The sequence below is a fragment of the Pongo abelii genome, chromosome 4 (assembly GCF_028885655.2).
Source record: "Pongo abelii isolate AG06213 chromosome 4, NHGRI_mPonAbe1-v2.0_pri, whole genome shotgun sequence".
In the NCBI taxonomy this organism is placed as follows: Eukaryota; Metazoa; Chordata; class Mammalia; order Primates; family Hominidae; genus Pongo; species Pongo abelii.
Window position 1 is genome coordinate 12,741,884 of NC_071989.2, and position 20,433 is coordinate 12,762,316.

At 39.0% G+C, this 20,433-nt stretch overlaps 1 long non-coding RNA gene across 1 annotated transcript in view; it reads right to left on the minus strand.

Moving 5' to 3' along the window:
- The window catches only part of LOC134761480 (uncharacterized), a 28,572-nt gene extending 15,696 nt beyond the window's left edge, over positions 1 to 12,876 (minus strand). Inside the window, exons 1-2 of the long non-coding RNA XR_010140150.1 lie at positions 12,741 to 12,876; positions 8,349 to 8,436 (exon numbers count right to left, since the gene is read on the minus strand). This is a non-coding gene — a long non-coding RNA (uncharacterized LOC134761480). The remainder of the gene's footprint in view (positions 1 to 8,348; positions 8,437 to 12,740) is intronic.
- Positions 12,877 to 20,433: the final 7,557 nt, after the last annotated feature.

Genomic DNA, 20,433 nt, shown 5'->3' on the forward strand with positions numbered 1-20,433 from the left:
TATTCTCATTGCCACATTTAAGAGACCAATAAGAGGGTGGAGCTTGGATGAGGGTAAACTGCAGGCCTCTCCAGACATTTTTTTAAAGGGAGATGTGGCTACCACATGCCCTGCTTTCCTTACTGTGTGGCATCGTAGACATGTTATGGTTGTTTTTAAATTTTATATGAATGGAATCATAGACAGTATTTTGTCTTTTTCCTAAGTAATATGTTTGTTAAATGGACCTATCCCTATGCTCTTGTATAGAGTATAGGTGAATTTTTACTCCTATAGGCTTGTATTAGTCTGTTCTCATGCTGCTGATAAAAACATACCCGAGACTGGCCAATTTACAAAAGAAAGACACTTAATGAACTTGTTCCACATGGCTCTGGAGGCCTCACAAGTATGGCAGAAGGCAAAGAGGAGAAAATCACGTCTTACATGGATGGCAGAGAGAGAGCTTGTGCAGGAAAACTCCCCCTTATGGAACCATCAAATCTTGTGAGACTTATTCACTATCATGAGAACAGCACAGAAAAGATCTGACCCCATAATTCAATTACCTCCCACCAGGTCCCTCCCACAATAGTGGGAACTCAAGATGAGATCTGGGTGGGTACACAAGACAAACCATATCATTCCACCCCACCCCCTCCCAAATCTCATGCCATCATATTTCAAAACGAATTATGCCTTCCCAATAGTGCCCCAAAGACCTATCTCATTTCAGCATTAACTCAAAAGTCCATAGTCCAACGTCTCATCTGAGACAAGGCAAGTCCCTTCAGCCTATGAGCCTGTAAAATCGAAAGCAAGTTAGTTACTGCCTAGATACAATGGGGTTACAGGCATTGTGTAAGTACATCCATTTCAAATGGGAGACATTGGCCAAAAAAGTAGGGCTACAGGCCCCATGCGAGTTTGAAATCCAGCAGGGCAGTCAAATATTAAAGCTCTAAAATGGTCTCCTTTGAATCCATGTCTCACATCCAGGTCATGTTGATGGAAGAGATGAGTTCCCATGGGCAGCTCCACCCCTGTAGCCTTGTAAGGTATGGTCTCCTTCTCGGCTGCTTTCATGGGCTGGTGTTGAGTGTTGGTGCTTTTCCAGGCACATGGTGCAAGCTCTCAGTGGATCTACTATTCTGGGGTCTGGAGGATGGTGGCCCTCTTCTCACAGCTCCACTAGGCAATGCCCCAGTAGAGATTCTGTGTGAAGGGCTCCAACCCCATATTTCCCTTCCATACTGTCTTAGCAGGGGTTCTCCATTAGGGCCACACCCCTGCAGCAAAATTTCTGTCAGGGCATCCAGGCATTTCCACACATCTTCTGAAATCTAGGTGGAGGTTCCCAAACCCCAATTCTTGACTTCTGTGCACTCGCGGGCTCAACACCATGTGGAAGCTGCCAAGGCTTGGGGCTTGCACTCTCTGAAGCCATGGCCCATCCTCTATATTGGCCTCTTTCAGCCATGGCTGCAGCAGCTGGGATGCAGGGCACCAGGTCCCTAGGCTGCACACAGCATACAGACCCTGGGCCTGGCCAAGAAACCATTTTTTCCTCCTAGGCCTTTGAGTCTGTGATGGGAGAGGCTGCCATGAAGACCTCTGGCATGCCCTTGAAACATTTTCCCCATTGTCTTGGGGATTAACATTTGGCTCCTTGTTACTTATGCAAATTTTTGCAGGCAGCTTGAAATTTCTCCTCAGAAAATGGGATTTTCTCTTCTAGCACATCTTCAGGCTGCAGATTTTCCAAAATTTTATGCTCTGCCTCCCTTGTAAAACTCAATGCCTTTAACAGCACCCAAGTTACCTCTTGAATGTTTTGCTGCATAGAAATTTCTTCTGGAAGATACCCTAAATCATCTCTCTCAAGTTTAAAGTTTCAGAAATAACTAGTGTAGGGGCAAAATGCCACCAGTCTCGTTGCTATAACATAACAAGAGTCACCTTTGCTCCAGTTCCCAACAAGTTCGTCATCTCCATCTGAGATAATCTCAGCCTAGATTTCATTGTCAATATCATTATCGACATTTTGGTGAAAGCCATTTCACAAGTCTCTACAGAGCTCCACAGTTTCTCACATTTTCCTGTCTTCTTCTGAGCCCTCCAAACTGTTCCAATCTCAGCCTGTTATGCAGTTCCGAAGTCCCTTCCAAATTTTTGGGTATCTTTTCAGCAGCGCCCCACTCTATTGGTACCAATTTACTGTATTAGTCTGTTTTCACACTGCTGATAAAGACATATCCAAGACTGGGCAATTTACTAAAGAAAGAGGTTTAATAGACTTACAGTTTCACATGGATTGGGAGGCCTCACAATTATGGTGGAAGGCAAGGAGGAGCTGATAAAGACATACCCAAGACTGGGCAATTTACTAAAGAAAGAGGTTTAATAGACTTACAGTTCCACATGGATTGGGAGGCCTCACAATTATGGCGGAAGGCAAGGAGGAGCAAGTCTCATTCTACATGGATAGCAGCAGGTAAAGAGAAAGCTTGTTCAGGGAAACTCCCTCTTATATAACCATTAGATGTTGTGAGACTTATTCATTATCACGAGAACAGCATGGGAAAGACCTGCCTTCATGATTCAATTACCTCCTACAAGTTCCGTCCCACAAATGCAGGCATTCAAGATGAGATTTGGGTGGGGACACAGCCAAACCGTATCAAATATCAATGCTATAACATTATATCAATATTCTGCGTTATATTTATGCATTTCAATTTGATACATTAGGTAGTTCCCAGATTTAGGATATTATGAAAAATGTTACTAATATAGCATTACTTTTTTTGGTGGTGTGTGGTAGACATGAAGACATCCCATCTAGGTCACTCTTCAAGGAAGACATCTATGTAGAGCTTCAGAGAATGCAGTCACTGAACAGACTCCAGGTGTCAATTCCTTCAGGACCAGCCTCGTATGCAGAAAGTCACCTTGCCCAAAGCTCTAAAAGTTTGAAAATTTGGTTTGATGTGGTACAAAGATGATGAGCAATTTCATTGCAGAGATCCCCTCTGGGTGACAGAGGCTTTTCTTGGTCCTGCAGTTTGTCTAATCTAGCTTGCTTTGTTCCCTTTTCCCTTACTGACGTTGATTCTTAAAAAGTATCTTGTACTCCAAGCTCTGACTCACTTCCTGGAGTGGTCCCAGGAAGGAAGGAATAAGACAGGGTTTGGGAATTGCATCACTCACTGCCCAGGTTGCAATGAAGAACCCATCACTGCTTATAGAGCACACTGCGCCTGGCACAAAGTGCCAAGGGAGCTTTTAAACCTTTCAGCAGTGGTGAACTGGGAGGGTTTCCCAGTGGGGAAGAACGCAATAGCTAATGTGATATTTGAAGCACTTGAAGCATGTAAAAGCAAAATATCTATAAGAATAACAGGATTGATGACTCTTGCTAAATCTCATTAATGCTAACAATAGCTGAGGTCAACATCCCCCCAAAAACTCAAACTTTATTTTTCTAGTTCCTCAAAATGAACCAGGCTTTAGAAATTGATCTCATAACTAAAAATTACTGAATCCCAGCAGAAGGATTCCAAAATATTATGGCAAATATGTGATATACTGATTCAGTGCTTCTCCAAAGGGACATATGGCCATTTACTTAGCTAGCTATAATTAGAATCCATTGTTCTTTTCCCATATGGCTGCTTGGATAAAGTTAATAGACCCTGCTAAAGGCATGAAGAAACTCCATCTGAGAAGCAATACTCTTAAAATTTGGTGTGCCATACTCCAGGGTGAACTGGATCAAAAGAAACAAATCAAGGGATGGAAGTGAGAGTTTGTTGAATCATGTAACTTTTTATAAGGCTATATAATCAATAAAAAGAATACCTGGTCAGAAAACCAAGAGATGAAAGCAGAAGGAGTCCCGCTAAGCACCACTCTCAATGACCTGTTGGGGAATTTATGCTTCCCATCCCTGCAGCCCTGGGATATGCAGCGTTAGAGTTTCTTATCCTCAAATGTGGCACACTTCTACTGGGGACATAAGAAAGTCAATTGAACTATAAATTATAGTTGTTCCCTAGGCATTTTGAGATCTTTTGTTTTGTTTTATCAACAATCAGAAAACAGAAAATTGAGTGGTAATTTTCAGTGGACTTTGGTTACACCAAAGGGCAAGGAGAAATCCACATGTAACCCACATGACCCATTTGAGCCCACTGCTATTTCTTTGTCCGCCCATGGTTTAAACAAACAGACACAGAGACTTTGGTCTAAAAAGGGCATGGAGATCAGGAACTCAAACCCCTCAAGGATGCAGGTCTCACCTCCAGGTAAGCTACTGAGGTCAAGCAGAGCTATTTGCTGATTGAGAGAGATATAGAATGGTTAACGGAAGGAGGAGAAAATAGGTGTCAATTGTGGCCCTGACAATAACTGCTTCAGTTAGTTTCTTTTCTCTCAGTTTTCCCTCAGAAGAAAAAGAAATGCAAGTAGGAGTCCTGGAAAAGCTTTTTCTTGAAAATGTATATGAGAATGTATTTGAGTGCTGCAAAAGATCAACTGCTGTACACAAGAAAACATGCCACACAGCAATCCTTTCAGAGACATTCTTGCTGCGTTCTGGAATCTCTTTCCTTTCATACCTTTATCTGTTTATCTATTCTCACATTGATTACACAGTATGGTATTTGTGTATTAAAATAAGATGTGATTTTTAGTAATGGAAGTTCTCCAGATTTGTTATATCTCTTTAAGATTTTCTGGGCTATTTTGAGCCCTTTATATTTCCATACAAATTTTAGAGAAAGTTTATCAACATATGCACATTAAAACAAACTCTGAGGAAATATTTTGTGAGGTGGTTGTGGGATTGCATGAATTTATAAGCATATTTTGGAAGAAATATTGTCTTCAAATCTATATTTATGTACAGGCCTCACAGACCTATTTATGTATTAATATCTTTCAGGAGTATGTTGTGATTTTCATCATAGAAATTGTTCCTATCTTTTGTTAGATATATTCATAGGTAATTAATTTTTTTCAAATGATTGTAAATGGTATAATTTATAATTTTATTTTCTATAACTTTCTGAGTGTTACAAATGCAATTCATTTATTTTGTATTGCTCTTAACTTTTCCAAAATTATATTAATTGATTAATTCTAATATTTGTTTAGTGTACTAGTCCATTCTCTTGCTGCTATAAAGAAATACCTGAGACTGGGTAATTTATAAAGAAAAGAGTTTTAACTGACTCGCCGTTCCACATGGCTAGGGAGGCCTCAGGAAACTTACAATCATGACAGAGAGCACCTCTTCACAGGGCAGTAGGCAAGAGAATGAGTGCAAAAAGGAGAATTGCCAGACACTTATAAAACCATCAGATCTCATGAAACTCACTCATTATCACAAGAACAGCATAGGGGAACCTGACCTCTTGATTCAGTTACCTCACCTGGTCCTGCCTTTGACATGTGGGGATTACAATTCAAGGTGAGATTTGGGTGGAAACACAGAGCTGAACCATATCATAGAGAATCTTTTGGATTATTTTTGTTCATATTATTTTGAATGAGGAAACACCTTCACAATGTTTCTGAATATATTATACATTGAATTTTTTGGGTTTTTTTGTGTTATGCTATCTTAGATCACTGGCACAAAATTGAACAGAAGTAGTGAATGTGGGTACCAATGTATTTGTAATGATAATTCATGATAGTTTTCTGTATGGATGCATTAAAAAGGACATTTTATTCTTTTAAAATTTGCTTTGCTTTTAAAAGTTAATATTTGTTAAATTTCGTTAAATATTTTAATACATCTATAAAGACAGTCATACATATTTAATTTCTTATGTGATCATGCAGTAAGATTAACATTAATTCTACATTGTCTTTGTATTCGTGATTTATAAAACAGACATCTGTAATTTAATACTAATCTTATTTGTTTCTGGATTTTTATTTACAAATGTTTCATGTAATTTGTTTTTATGTGTATACATATACTCTATGTTCTTGTCAGATTTTGTTATCATGGTTCTGCTGGCTTCACAAAAATACTTTTTAAATATTTTCCCTGTTTCTTCACTTTAGAAGAATATGTGTAAAGTTGCTGTTATTTTGGCAATAGCTATTAGGAAAAAATCACTGATAAGGTAATCTGTTTGTGGGATTCTTTTGGGGAAAGATATTAATAATAGGTTCAATTTCTTTAACTGGCATAATATAAGGTACAAGTGATTTTAAGTTGCCACACAATAAAAAGAACACAGAACATACACAAGATGCAGCCTGTGACAGCATCATTGGATCAGCCTCCTAAACTCTGGCTTCACTGAGCATGTCATTCCTCTAGACTCAGTGGCTCATGCCTGTAATCCCAGCATTTTGGGAAGCTTAGGCAGGCAGACTGCTTGAGCCCAGCAGTTTGAGATGAGCCTGGGCAACATGGTTAAATCTTGTTTCTACTAGAATAAAAGAATAAATAAATAAATACAGAAAAATTAGCCAGGCATGCTGGCATGCACATGTAGTCTCAGCTACTCGGGAGGCTGAGGATTGCTTGAGTTCAGGAGGTGGAAGTTGTAGTGAGCCAATATTGCACCACTTCACTCCACTCTTGACGAAAGACATAGACCTTGTCTCAAAAAAAAAAAAAAAGAAAAATCTAATTTTTCAGTTCTCTTGCTTATCAGATACCAGGAGTTAGAATTGAGAATATTTATAGGATTTTAAAACGAAAATGTGATATAGTTAGTGAGCTGAATGATATCTTCTCAATATATATGTTCACCTGAAACCTTTTATTTAGAATAAGAGTGTTTGCAGATGAAATGAAGGATTTGAAGAAGAGTTCATCCAAGATTTAGCCAGACCCTATATCTAATGATGAGTTTCCTCATTAGGACAGAAAAGAAGACACAAAGATACACAGAGAACAAGTGAATGTGAAGATGGAGGCAGAAATTGTAGCAACGTGTCTCAGCCAGGGAATGCTACAGATTCCAGGAAACTACCAGAAACTAGGAGAGAGGCATGCACAGACTCTCCCTCAAAGCCACCAGGACAAAGTCATTCTTATTTCAGGAGGCATCTCACCTCCTGAACTGGGAGATAATGAATTTCTATTGTCTTAAACCACAAAGCTTTTGGTAATTTGTTATAGTGGCCCTAGGAAACTAAAACATGTCCCTTCAAGTATAGATGATAAAAGACAAAGTAACTTTAAGGTTCTACTATATTGAAAAATGTGATTAGTTTTTTTCCACCCAGTAGTCTCTTGACAAATCCCTGAAGGCATTATATCTGTTCTTTCCTTACACAGAGAAACTATTTGCTTTGGAGGAGAGTTTGTTTTCTCAAAAAGGAAAATAATCCATTGAACATGTAAGCCTCTGATCCTTTTTTTTAATCCACAGGAGAATCAGAAGATGATTTTGCCATGACTAACACCCTGCCAATAAAAGAAACAAATACCTCTTAAATTCTTATATTCTGTCTTTAAACAATTGAAATGCCTTTGACAATTGACCTATACTGCAAAGTATGTTTTCCACTCTTGATTGTATTGATCAGTAAATAAAGCCAGAGCCAAACTCTTTGCCTTTTTCTTGCTTAGAAAACCTCAATATAATCCTTGACCATTTGGAAAATAAAATAATGGTGAGGATTGAAATGATTTTTAATAGGTAATTCACCAGTTTTAAAATTTTCATTTTACAGCATAGTCTTGGCTTCAGGCACACAGATAACTTGTTTGATTATTCAAGTTACATATTGTAATTAGTTATTTTTGTTTAAATGAACCTGGTAAATTCTGTTTAATTAATTTTTTAAAAGATGGCCTAGAATTAAATCTTCTCTGTTTCAGAATACCTTCTCTTTATTATCTCAGAGTAGCATTAGAGCGTTTGATCATTGTGACTGTTTGTAATGCATAAATGATGAGTCCAGTGACGGCTTGTACACTTTTATTAACTGAAATTACATGGACCCCATAGAAAAACCAATACTTGAACCTAATGAAGTCTCTGATGTTTTGAATATTTTTTGTACAATCAAATGCATGTGTATATGTTCATTTTGCTAGTCCAAGGGGTATCTGAACCTCAAAAGGCAAAGAATCCCATTAATACTAGATGCAATTTGAGAACAGAAGCATAATCTTTGTTACTGAGATTTCAGGTGGAGCATCCTATAGCATCCGACTTTGTTAAGATCAAATAGGAGACAATATTCCAAGACAATTGAGAGCATATATCCTAGAGGCAGAAAATTGTTACCCTATATAGATACACCCTATCACCATCTCTACCACTACTATGATAGTAATAGTCTGAATTCTGGAATTATGTTGATGGGAAGTACTTAAATCATAAGTTTACCTGGTGTATCATGGTACATGCACTTTGCATCAATCTTTAAATCTTCTACTTTTCAAATGGTCGTAGTTCTGAATGGGAATCCTGTAACCTGTTAGGTAAATGTGATAGTTACTAACTTGAACAACTAGTAAATGTAGACAGCGCAAATATCAAAATAAAAATTGGTAACACAAATTCTATAACGTCAAAGAGAATTAGAGAAGAAACAGGACACAAATATTTCTTATGTCCTTGAGAGCAAAATGCTCCCATTCATCACAAATATTTGAAGTATGCTATTCACCACTAATATTGAAGTACCAATGTGAGGTAAAATTTGTGGTTTGAGAAAAAGCAAACAACAAAAACAAATGAAACAGTCTTTTGATGTATATGCACGTGTCTTGGTCTGTTTCATGCTATCATAATCGAACACTGAAGACTGAGTAATTTAGAATAAACAGACATTTATTGGTTTACAGTTCTAGAGGCTGGAGTCTATTATCCTGGTGCTGGCACCTGTGAGGGCCTTTTTGCTGCATCATCAAATGGCAGAAGGCGAGAAGCCTAGAAGCGCAAGAGGGGTACGAATTTCCCCATTTATAATGGCACAAATCCACCCATGACAGTAGAGCCTTCATGGCCTGTCACCTTTTAAAGGTCTCACCTCTTAATACTGTTAAATGGCGATTAAATTTCAAAATGAATTTTCAAGGAGACAAACTTTCAAACCATAGCAGCGTGCCCTTACAAACAATAATTGCATGTGTTTTCATTTAGTATTCATAAGGCCCTCACTCTATATCCTACAGCTGCCTTTTCTATACATGGCAATGTGAAGGTAGGGGTGTGGAAGGAAACAATTTGTTGTCTATGAAGCTTGAAAGGTTTAGAAAAATACTTATCAAGCCAAGAAATAATACAGTGGCATACAAAATAATAATTAAAAATTCAAAGATTACACAAGGACAACCACCACCACAAACATGTAATACCTGTAGGCTATGCCTTTTTTTTTTACTTTGCTAATTGGAAATTAGATATACTTTATGCAACAAACCAAGTATTCTAAAACAATATGAGAGAAAATCTAAAATGTTCTTAATTGTTGAAGTTGTCCATATTTTACAAATTCAACATAGTTATAATTTCTGAAAAGTACCTAGGGCTCTAAGTAATAAGTATCGCCTAGTATTCAGAGTACTATACATGTGCTAGACTCAAGAGTCTAGCATAGCTCCTGTAAATAGCATTTCTTCCCTTCAAAGAAAGAGTTACCGTGCTGTATGAAAATCATGTGATCCTTTAACTTCTCTCTGCATTTAGGTAATTAAGATCGATTTGAGAGTGAGCATGGTGACATGCTGCACTTGCACGGTTATTCATTGGATATTGCTAGAGCAAAGCCTGTAAGGCATCTTTTAAGGACAAGGAGCTCCACATAGGCAAACGACCTATTTTTATAGGACATTCTTTTACTTTCTAAAGTCAAGAGAAATATTTTAAGAAATTGACATTTTGTTTCTCTTTTGAGCACTTATGTTCAATGAAACAAACTACTGTTTGTTTCTATTGCTTACCATCTTCCTATGCGTTCTTGGGTGAAAAACAGCTGATATTTGCCTAGTTTGAAATTTTAATCGTGAATATAATTGTTTTCCTACTCTGCTAATTCTAACTAAATTGTGATGAGTCAAAATCATTTTAAAGAGAGAATATGGAGGTTGCATTATTTTTCGTAGAAAATAAATCCACAGAGGACATGTAAATCCCATGAATTCCAGCTTGTTATGAATTGCTTACAAAGTGGAAAGACTGTAGAGTAAGTAATAGTTAGCAATGATTACAAATTTCAGATGGTTTATGCTAATTTCCATCATTTGTATAAATATCTCTATCTGGGCACATGCACAATTGCAATCCTTGTTAGCCATAATTATTTGCTGCAATTCATAGGTGAGTGTTCACATCAAGCGTTTTTTTCCTGCTTCAGTGAACTTCCTCACAACTTATTTATGTGATTAAAAATAATCTGGTTCTGAGTTCTCTTGAAATGGTTTATTGTTTTTCTCTCCAATGTAAGTGCAATGTACAACCATCAGCCATCCCTAAGAAACTAAAATTGTTTGATTTTTTTATGTGCTAAGAGAGGACAAAGGCAGCACAGGCCATGTTTGTCTTCAATTGGATGTACATTTGGTACGGTAGCAATGTGTCTGGAATTGGTGGGTTCTTGGTCTCACTGACTTCAAGAATGAAGCCAGAGACCCTCGCAGTGAGTGTTACAGATCTTAAAGACGGCATGTCCGGAGTTTGTTCCTTCTGTTGCTTGGATGTGTTCAGAGTTTCTTCCTTCTGGTGGGTTCGTGGTCTCACTGGCTCAGGAGTGAAGCTGCAGACCTCTGCAGTGAGTGTCACAGCTCATAAAGGCAGTGTGGACCCAAACAGTGAGCAGCAGCAAGATTTACTGCAAAAAGTGAAAGAACAAAGCTTCCACAGTGTGGAAGGAGACCCGAGCAGGTTGCCACTGCTAGCCCAGGCAGCCTGCTTTTATTCTCTTATCTGGCCCCACCCACATCCTGCTGATTGGTCCATTATACAGAGAGCTGATTTGTCCATTTTGACAGGGTGCTGATTGGTGCGTTTACAATCCCTGAGCTAGACAGAAAAGTTCTCCACCTCCCCACTAGATTAGCTAGATACAGAGTGTCCACACAAAGGTTCTCCAAGTCCCCACCAGAGTAGCTAGATACAGAGTGTCGATTGGTGCCTTCACAAACCCTGAGCTAGACACAGGGTGCTGACTGGTGTGTTTACAAACCTTGAGCTAGATATGGAGTGCTGATTGGTGTATTTACAATCCCTTAGCTAGACATAAAGGTTCTCCAAGTCCCCACCAAACTGAGGAGCCAAGCTGGCTTCACCCAGTGGATCCCGCACCCGGGCCGCAGGTGGAGCTGCCTGCCAGTCCCGCACCGTTGTGTCCGGAATTGGTGGGTTCTTGGTGTCACTGACTTCCAGAATGAAGCCACGGACCCTCACCGTGAGTGTTACAGCTCTTAAGGTGGCGTGTCTGGAGTTTGTTCCTTCTGATGTTCGGATGTGTTCGGAGTTTCCTCCTTCTGGTGGGTTCGTGGTCTCGCTGGCTCAGGAGTGAAGCTGCAGACCTTCGCGGTGAGTGTTACAGCTCTTAAGGCAGCAAGTCTGGAGTTGTTTGTTCCTCCCTGTAGGCTCGTGGTCTCACTGGCTTCAGCAGTGAAGCTGCAGACCTTCACAGTGAGTGTTACAGCTCATAAAAGCAGCGTGGACCCAAAGAGTGAGCAGTAGCAAGATTTATTGCAGAGTGAAAGAACAAACCTTCCACAGTGTGGAAGGGGACCCCAGCGGGTTGCCACTGCTGGCTGAGGCAGCCTGCTTTTATTCTCTTATCTGGCCCCACCCACGTCCTGCTAATTGGTAGAGCCGAGTGGTCTGTTTTGACAGGGTGCTGATTGGTGCGTTTACAATCCCTGAGCTAGACACAAAGGTTCTCCCCGTCTTCATCAGATTAGTTAGATTAGTTAGATAGAGTATCAACACAAAGGTTCTCCAAGGCCCCACCAGAGTAGCTAGATACAGAGTGTCAATTGGTGCATTCACAAACCCTGAGCTAGACACAGGGTGCTGATTGGCGTGTTGACAAACCTTGAGCTAGATACGCAGGGCCGATTGGTGTATTTACAATCCCTGAGCTAGACATAAAGGTTCTCCAAGTCCCCACCAGACTCAGGAGCCCAGCTGGCTTCACCCAGTGAATCCCGCACAGGGGCTGCAGGTGGAGCTGCCTGCCAGTCCCCCGCTGTGAGCTGGCACTCCTCAGCCCTTGGGTGGTCGATGGGACTGGGCACCGTGCAGCAGGGGGTGGCGCTCGCCTGGGAGGCTGGAGCCGCACAAGAGCCCATGGAGGGGGTGGGAGGCTCAGGCATGGCGGGCTGCAGGTCCCCAGCCCCGCCCTGCAGGAAGGCAGCTAAGGCCGGGTGAGAAATCCAGCTCAGCGCCGGTGGGCTGGCACTGCTGGGGGACCCAGTACACCCTCCGCAGCCACTAGCCTGGTGCTAAGCCCCTCATTGCCCGGGGCCGGCAGGGCCGGCTGGCTGCTCCGAGTGCGGGGCCGCCAAGCCCACGCCCACCGGGAACTCCAGCTGGCCCGCAAGCGCGGCGCGCAGCCCCGGTTCCCGCTCGCGCCTCTCCCTCCACACCTACCTGCAAGCTGAGGGAGGCGGCTCCGGCCTTGGCCAGCCCAGAAAGGGGCTCCCATAGTGCAGCGGTGGGCTGAAGGGCTCCTCAAATGCCACCAAAGTGGGGGTCCAGGCAGAGGAGGCGCCCAGAGCGAGTGAGGGCTGTGAGGACTGCCAGCACGCTGTCACCTCTCACCGTGAGCCCGCACTCCTCAGCCCTTGGGTGGTCGATGCGACTGGGCGCCGTGGAGCAGGGGGCGGCGCTCGTGGGGGAGGCTCGGGCGCACAGGATCCGACGGCGGGGGCGGGGCGAGGCTCAGGCATGGCGGGCTGCATGCAGGTCCCAAGCCCTGCCCCGCGGGGAGGCAGCTAAAGCCCGACGAGAAGTCCAGCACAGCAGCTGCTGGACCAGGTGCTAAGCCCCTCACTGCCCAGCGCAGGTGGGGCCTGCTGGCCGCTCTGAGTGCGGGGCTCCCCGAGCCCACGCCTACCCGGAACTCAGGCTGACCCGCAAGCGCGGCGCGCAGCCCTGGTTCCCGCCCGCGCCTCTCCCTCCACACCTCCCTGCAAGCTGAGGGAGCCGGCTCCGGCCTCGGCCAGCCCAGGAAGGGGCTCCCACAGTGCAGCGGCGGGCTGAAGGGCTCCTGAAGTGCCACCAAAGTGGGAGCCCAGGCAGAGGAGGCGCCGAGAGCCAGCGAGGGCTGCCTGCTAGCACGCTGTCACCTCTCAGCAATAGACTGCTCTTCAGGTAAGCAGTAAGAATAAGAAATGAAATCAAGTCATTTTGCTTAGTGTACTACAACAATGGAGAATATTTTCTTTTTAATACAAAGGTTATTTAATTTTCCAGAGTAACTCTATTGCATCCAGTGGTGTAATTCTCAATTCACAAGGATGAAGAGAAGTTACCTGTGACCTATTACATAATTTATAAACCTCTTCTTACAGAGAATGATGTGCCTTAGAGGAATAAAAGTGAGGCATTTTATTTTCTTCAAAATTAAATATTAACAACTGTTTTATACTGATCATGGGAAAAGTAATCTGCTACCACCAATTCCAATCTATATGAGGTACTTTTGTTTAAGAATTATAACTAATGATTCAAGAACTAACTTAAGTCCTATTTTATTTACAATGATTCCTGAATGTAAGAACACCTACTGCATTTGCTCTATATCCATGTAGGACCTAATTAGAAAGCTGGGCTCCATATAGAAAAACCAATGAATATTTTTTGATTGGTAATTAGCCAGAATGACAGAGTTTTCCATCTGTAACCATACAAACATGCATTTTATTTTGAACTTTCATTTTGTTATAATTCTTTATGATTTTATCGGCAAAACCAACAAAATAATACAATTGTTCTTAAAGGAACGCATGCTAAAACAGAGGTACATTATACATGTTTACCTAAAGTACTTTAGGGTTGTTTTTACATTGAAAAACGCATTTGTCTGTATCCTTTGGAAAATCAAACTGATCTAATTTCATTAAGTCTTTAAACAAAAAATACTTTAGAAATGTATGCAACTAACAAAGGGAAGAACAGTCCATGCTCATGGATAGGAAGAATCAATATCATGAAAATGGCCATATTGCCCAAGGTAATTTATAGATTCAATGCCATCCCCATCAAGCTACTAATGACTTTCTTCACAGAATGGGAAAAAACTACTTTAAAGTTCAAAAAAGAGCCCACATTGCCAAGACAATCCTAAGCCAAAAAAACAAAGCTGGAGGCATCACACTACCTGACTTCAAACTATACTGCAAGGCTACAGTAAGCAAAACACAGATATAGACCAATGGAACAGAACAGAGCCCTCAGAAATAATACCACACATCTACAACCATCTGATCTTTGACAAACCTGACAAAAACAAGAAATGGGGAAACGATTCCCTATTTAATAAATGGTGCTGGAAAAACTGGCTAGCCATATGTAGAAAGCTGAAACTGGATCCCTTCCTTACACCTTATACAAAAATTAATTCAAAATGGATTAAAGACTTAAATGTTAGACCTAAAACCATAAAAACCCTAGAAGAAAACCTAGGCAATACCATTCAGGACATAGGCATGGGCAAGGACTTCATAACTGAAACACCAAAAGCAATGACAACAAAAGCCAAAATTGACAAATGGGATGTAATTAAACTAAAGAGCTTCTGTATAGCAAAAGAAACTACCGTCAGAATGAACAGGCAATCTATAGAATGGGAGAAAATTTTTGCAATCTATCCATCTGACAAAAGGCTAATATCCAGAATCTACAAAGAACTTAAACAGATTTACAAGAAAAAGTCAAACAACCCCATCAAAAAGTGGGCAAAGTATTTGAACAGACACTTCTCAAAAGAAGACATTTATGCAGTCAACAGACACGTGAAAAAATGCTCATCATCACTGGCCATCAGAGAAATGCAAATCAAAACCACAATGAGATACCATCTCACACCAGTTAGAATGGCGATCATTAAAAAGTCAGGAAACAACAGGTGCTGGAGAGGATGTGGAGAAATAGGAACACTTTTACACTGTTGGTGGGACTGTAAACTAGTTCAACCATTGTGGAAGACAGTGTGGCAATTCCTCAGGGATCTAGAACTAGAAATACCATTTGATCCAGCCGTCCCATTACTGGGTATATACCCAAAGGATTATAAATCATGCTGCTATAAAGACACATGCACAGGTATGTTTATAGCAGCACTATTCACAATAGCAAAGACTTGGAACCAATCCAAATGTCCAACAACGATAGACTGGATTAAGAAAATGTGGCACATATACACCATGGAATACTATACAGCCATAAAAAAGGATGAGTTCATGTCCTTTGTAGGGACATGGATGAAGCTGGGAACCATCATTCTGAGCAAACTATCACAAGGACAGAAAACCAAACACCACATGTTCTTACTCATAGGTGGGAATTGAACAATGAGAACACTTGGACACGGAGTGGGGAACATCACACATTGGGGCCTGTTGTGGGGTGGGAGGAGGGGGGAGGGATAGCATTAGGAGAAATACCTAATGTAAATGACAAGTTGATGGGTGTAGCACACCAACATGGCACATGTATACATATGTAACAAACCTGCACATTGTGCATATGTACCCTAGAACTTTAAGTATAATTTTTTAAAAAAAGAAATGTATGCAACTTCGAATAAAACAAGAACATTTAATTCTGAGTTAATTTAACGACGTTAATGCTCAATGTTTTTACATTTTAGTGAATAAAACTTTTCCTTCAAAACTGTAAAACAATTTAAATTTACATACACCTCTAACATTTGTGAGGCTCAGGGAATGAGTATAAGTGAAGACATCTACACTATATACCAAAAATTTAAGGTTATAAATCAAGCTAAGAAACAATTAAATAAAATATGCTTGTCTTCCTACCTTAACAAATGAGACTTCAGTGTTGAAACTGAAAAATGTATGTAAAGTTATCTGTGTATATTACTGCTAGACAACTATCAAAAATAATTGAATGTAAATATTAATGCCCATGGTTCTACTGATAGCCAACAATGTGGTGGAGGATGTAATTTATAAATCATTTTATATTTATAGTAAGCATAATTTTTCTTTGCCTTCCTTTCCACATAAGCAATAATTAGGTTATTAAATCTAGGCTGTTTTCACATGTTTTCTTCTATCTATAGCACATATATAAGTGCTTAGATTACAATTGTATTAGAGGTGTACAATATTTTCCCAAAAATATAAATGGAATTAAATATTTTTAAAAATATGAGAAACAATGTACATTATTATAAAAGTCAATATTCTTATAAAATACCTAAATTAATATTAAAATGTAAAAAATAAAACTAATTTTAACCATATATCATTGAATACTTTTGTAAAATAAAACTACAGTTTCACCCCCAAATGTCTCTCTAATTTTCAACATAAGTTATTAGCATCAAGCTTTATGCATTTTACGTATAAAATTATATATAGATTTCAGAGTAATAAATTGTTGAAAATTATGTATGTTCCTTGCTCTCCAATTCTTAAACATGATGCATTAATTTTTGAATAACGCTACAACTAAAATTACAGCAATAAAGAGATTCAAGGTACCCATGTTAGCATTTTTAGATGATACTACTTAAGGAAATATATATTTCATTGGTGTGATTTCAGTGGAAGGAAATGACAATTATTATTATTTTTTTCTTCCTTCCTAATTGCTTCTGCCACTAATAGCCTCCTCACACTTTGAATCAATATCCATCTCTAAAGTCTGTTGGGGCACAAACCACAGAAATTCACAGAATCTAGATCATCATTTTTTTTTTTTTTTGAAGACACAGGACTTCAAGGACATATAGGAGGAGGAAAAAAAATGCTGTGGGGCTGGGACAGTGTGAAACATGGCTGTTTTTTTTCTTTTTTCTTTGTTTTTTTTTTTCTTTGAGACAGTGTCTTGCTCTGTTGCCCAGGCTGGAGTGCAGTGGTGTGATCTCGGCTCACTGCAACCTCCGCCTCTCGGGTTCAAGTGATACTCCTGCCTCAGCCTCCCACGTAGCTGGGACTACAGGTGCGTGCCACCACACCCAGCTAATTTTTTGTTTTTTATATTTTTAGTAGAGACGGGGGTTTCACCATGTTAGCCAGCATGATCTTGATCTCCTGACCTCCTGATACGCCCACCTCAGCCTCCCATAGTGCTGGGATTACAGGCGTGAGCCACCGCACCCGGCCATGACATATGTTTTTAGGGCTAAAGTCACTCTGCATCAGTGTTGTATGTTAGACACCTAGTGAGAGACTGTGCTTGATAAATGCATTTTTTTGAGTTTGTGATATATAGAACCTTTGAAATCATGAAACCCAAGGCAGAGCTACCTCTTGCAGAGGTTTAAGTATTAATTACATATATGTTATTGAGCAAACATTGAACAGAGGGATGCTGGATTTTTACTCAGGTTTCTATAGGTGATTAAGATTCACTAACAAGGTAAACAAAGTATAAAGATATATTAGAAATTTTCTTAGTGTCTTCAAAACTAGCTTTAATGGGATAAGAATTCACTCCAGAAAACATACCATTGGCAAGTCAATTTTCAAAAATATGACACCAAAAACATTCAAGCTGAGAGCCAAATAAGAAATGCAATCTCATTTACAATAACCACAAATAGAATAAAATACCTAATAACACAACTAACCAACGGGGTGAAATGTCTCTATGAGGAGAATTACACAGCACAACTGAAGGAAATAACAGATGACACAAATAAATTGAAAAACATACCATGCATATGGATTGGAAGAATCAACATCATTAAAATGGCCATATTTCCCAAAGCATTTTAAAGATTCAGTGCTATTCCTATGAAACTACCAATGCCATTTTTTACAGAATTAGGAAAAAAATTCTAAAATTCACAAAGAATTGAATACCAAAAATGCAAACATGAGCACAAGGACATTTTCTGTGTGGAACAGTGGCATCACCAGCAGTAGGAATTTGAGACCCATCTCAATCTTGGTCATGAAATCAACCAGAACATGCCAATATCAAGGGAAATGTTCTATCTTAGAAATGTTTCCACTGACCTGTTTGCAAAATCTTCTCTTTTTTTGCACAAATATGTTTATTGCAGCATTATATATATATATATAATAGTATAAAAATGAAAAAGTATAACTATCTATCCTATATGGGTGACATAATATTTTCATCTACAGATTTCCATAAAGAGGTTGCAAACCAAAAAATGTAACTTGTATAATAAAATTTTTAATCTTTGGAAGTACCTAGAAGTTCCCTTGGAAGATTCCATGCCCATCTGACAAATAATTAAAGTTTAATTTTTATCGATTGTTTAAATTTTTTATTTATACTTGCACTACTATTTAAGGATGGTGGTAATAGCAGTAGAAGTAACAACTTTGCTTTCAAATCTAAGTGGCTTTATTCTACATTGTTTTGTAAAACATTCTTCCTTTTGCCTACTACATCATGAACATATTCTCATGTAAACAGACACATACAAACACTGTTTCCTCATACATATTAATACCCCTTTTCACTCTCTATTCTATTATGTATTTGTGTGTGTGTATGTCTGTGTGTGTAGGTATCGGTGTAATTCTCAGTATCCAAATATTTTACATATGTATACCTTCGGATGTGTGCTTTTGGTGGATTGAGGGTGTTTAGTTGTGTTTTTATTCTCTTTTTGGAGTCTTTCTGTTTTTAGAAGTGCCAGCTTTTAACTCCATATTCTTTTATTTGTTTTATTAGTAAATTAGTACATTTGTGCTGGTACCCAGTGAGAAGAATCTCTTGAATGCATTTAGTTTAATTTTATCTTTGGAATAACATGGATTTCTCTTTTGAAGCTTAATAAATAACCTGAATTATGAATAATGTTCCTTTACACATACTAGATGCAACTACTGCTCCATGAGTGGTTTTACGGAAGCATTTCATTATGTCTGCAAACATCTTTACAATTATTGACACACCATCTCCCAAAAAGGGCTCTTCTGCCTTTGAGTGTAAGAAGATTGGTAGTTTTGAACACTTTGCACCATATTTTTTATGCATGTGCCTTTTGTTTGGGGGGGATGATACCATTTTTATATGACTTAATTAGATACATTTTACGTAGAAAATTGTGTGTATATTGCTGGCCACTTTGTGTTTCTGACAAACCAAAGTAACTTGGAATTGAATCATGGAAGTTTTCAGAAGTCTCTAAGTTTTCAACCTGACAAATCTATATGTAATTCTCTCAACTATAAGCTTCCAAAAAAATTTAGGTTGTGTTATCTTCTAAATTTATGGAAGCTTGTTCTTCAGTAACATTTTTTTCTATGTTATTATCCATTACTCTTTATTTTTCTTGTTTTAGTTTGTGAGTAGAACAGCCGTGACATTTATTTTCAATCCTAGTGTGAAATTCCTCGGGCCTCTCAATTAGAACTAACTAAAAATGTGTTTTACTTATCCTCTCAAAAGTTACAGTAATGGCTAAGAAGCTAAACCAACCCATATTCTCCTTGGAGTCTGATACTAAACCAGCAAAGCTGATATTTTCTTGAACCCCCCTTTTTTAGACACTATTGACTATTCAAGAGCATTCCAGTGACCAAGACTTCTTGTTTGTTTTTAGATCACATTTTTTATAGGTATGTTTAAAATGAGGATGTAAAATGTCTAGATGGGAGATTCTCTCTTCCTCTCGTTGATTAGCCTTCACTTTCTTGTAAATATTCTTTTCCTCAAAAGCCTGTGGGAAATCACAGGAGATATTTTTTATTGGACATGTCACATGTGCATGGTTTAACTCACAAATATCTAAGGCATATTATGACAGCAAAGTTATATGGCAGAGGGCAAGCAAATTATACAAAGATTGAGAAAGTAAAGATTTTTAACATGCCACATTGTGAAAATTTACGTATAGGAGGCTAGTGATGACCAGTGATACACTCCAATAGGTACTTTCAAATTTATGACACTATTTTAAACACATTGCTCTAAGGTTGTTCATAAGTACTGCACACTTTTTCTTCTGGAAAGTAAATCTTTTGTTATTTAATTCATGGATTAGAAAAATTGTTTGAAAATTCTATTATTTTTAAAATTTAAAAATCAATTATAATTTTATATTCCAATCCTATATGAAATTGAGTTAGATTATTTCTGTACTGGTCGCTTTTTATGCATCTATTTTTTAAAGTATTTTGGAGGCAATGACTTTAACAACAGATTCTAGATTGTTTTGCCATTGTTTTCCAGTTCTCAAATCCTCATCAGTCAATTGAGAGCAGGGGTCATACTTCATCTGCATTTGTAACTTGAATATATAACAAAATGGCCTATAAATATAGAATAGGTAAAA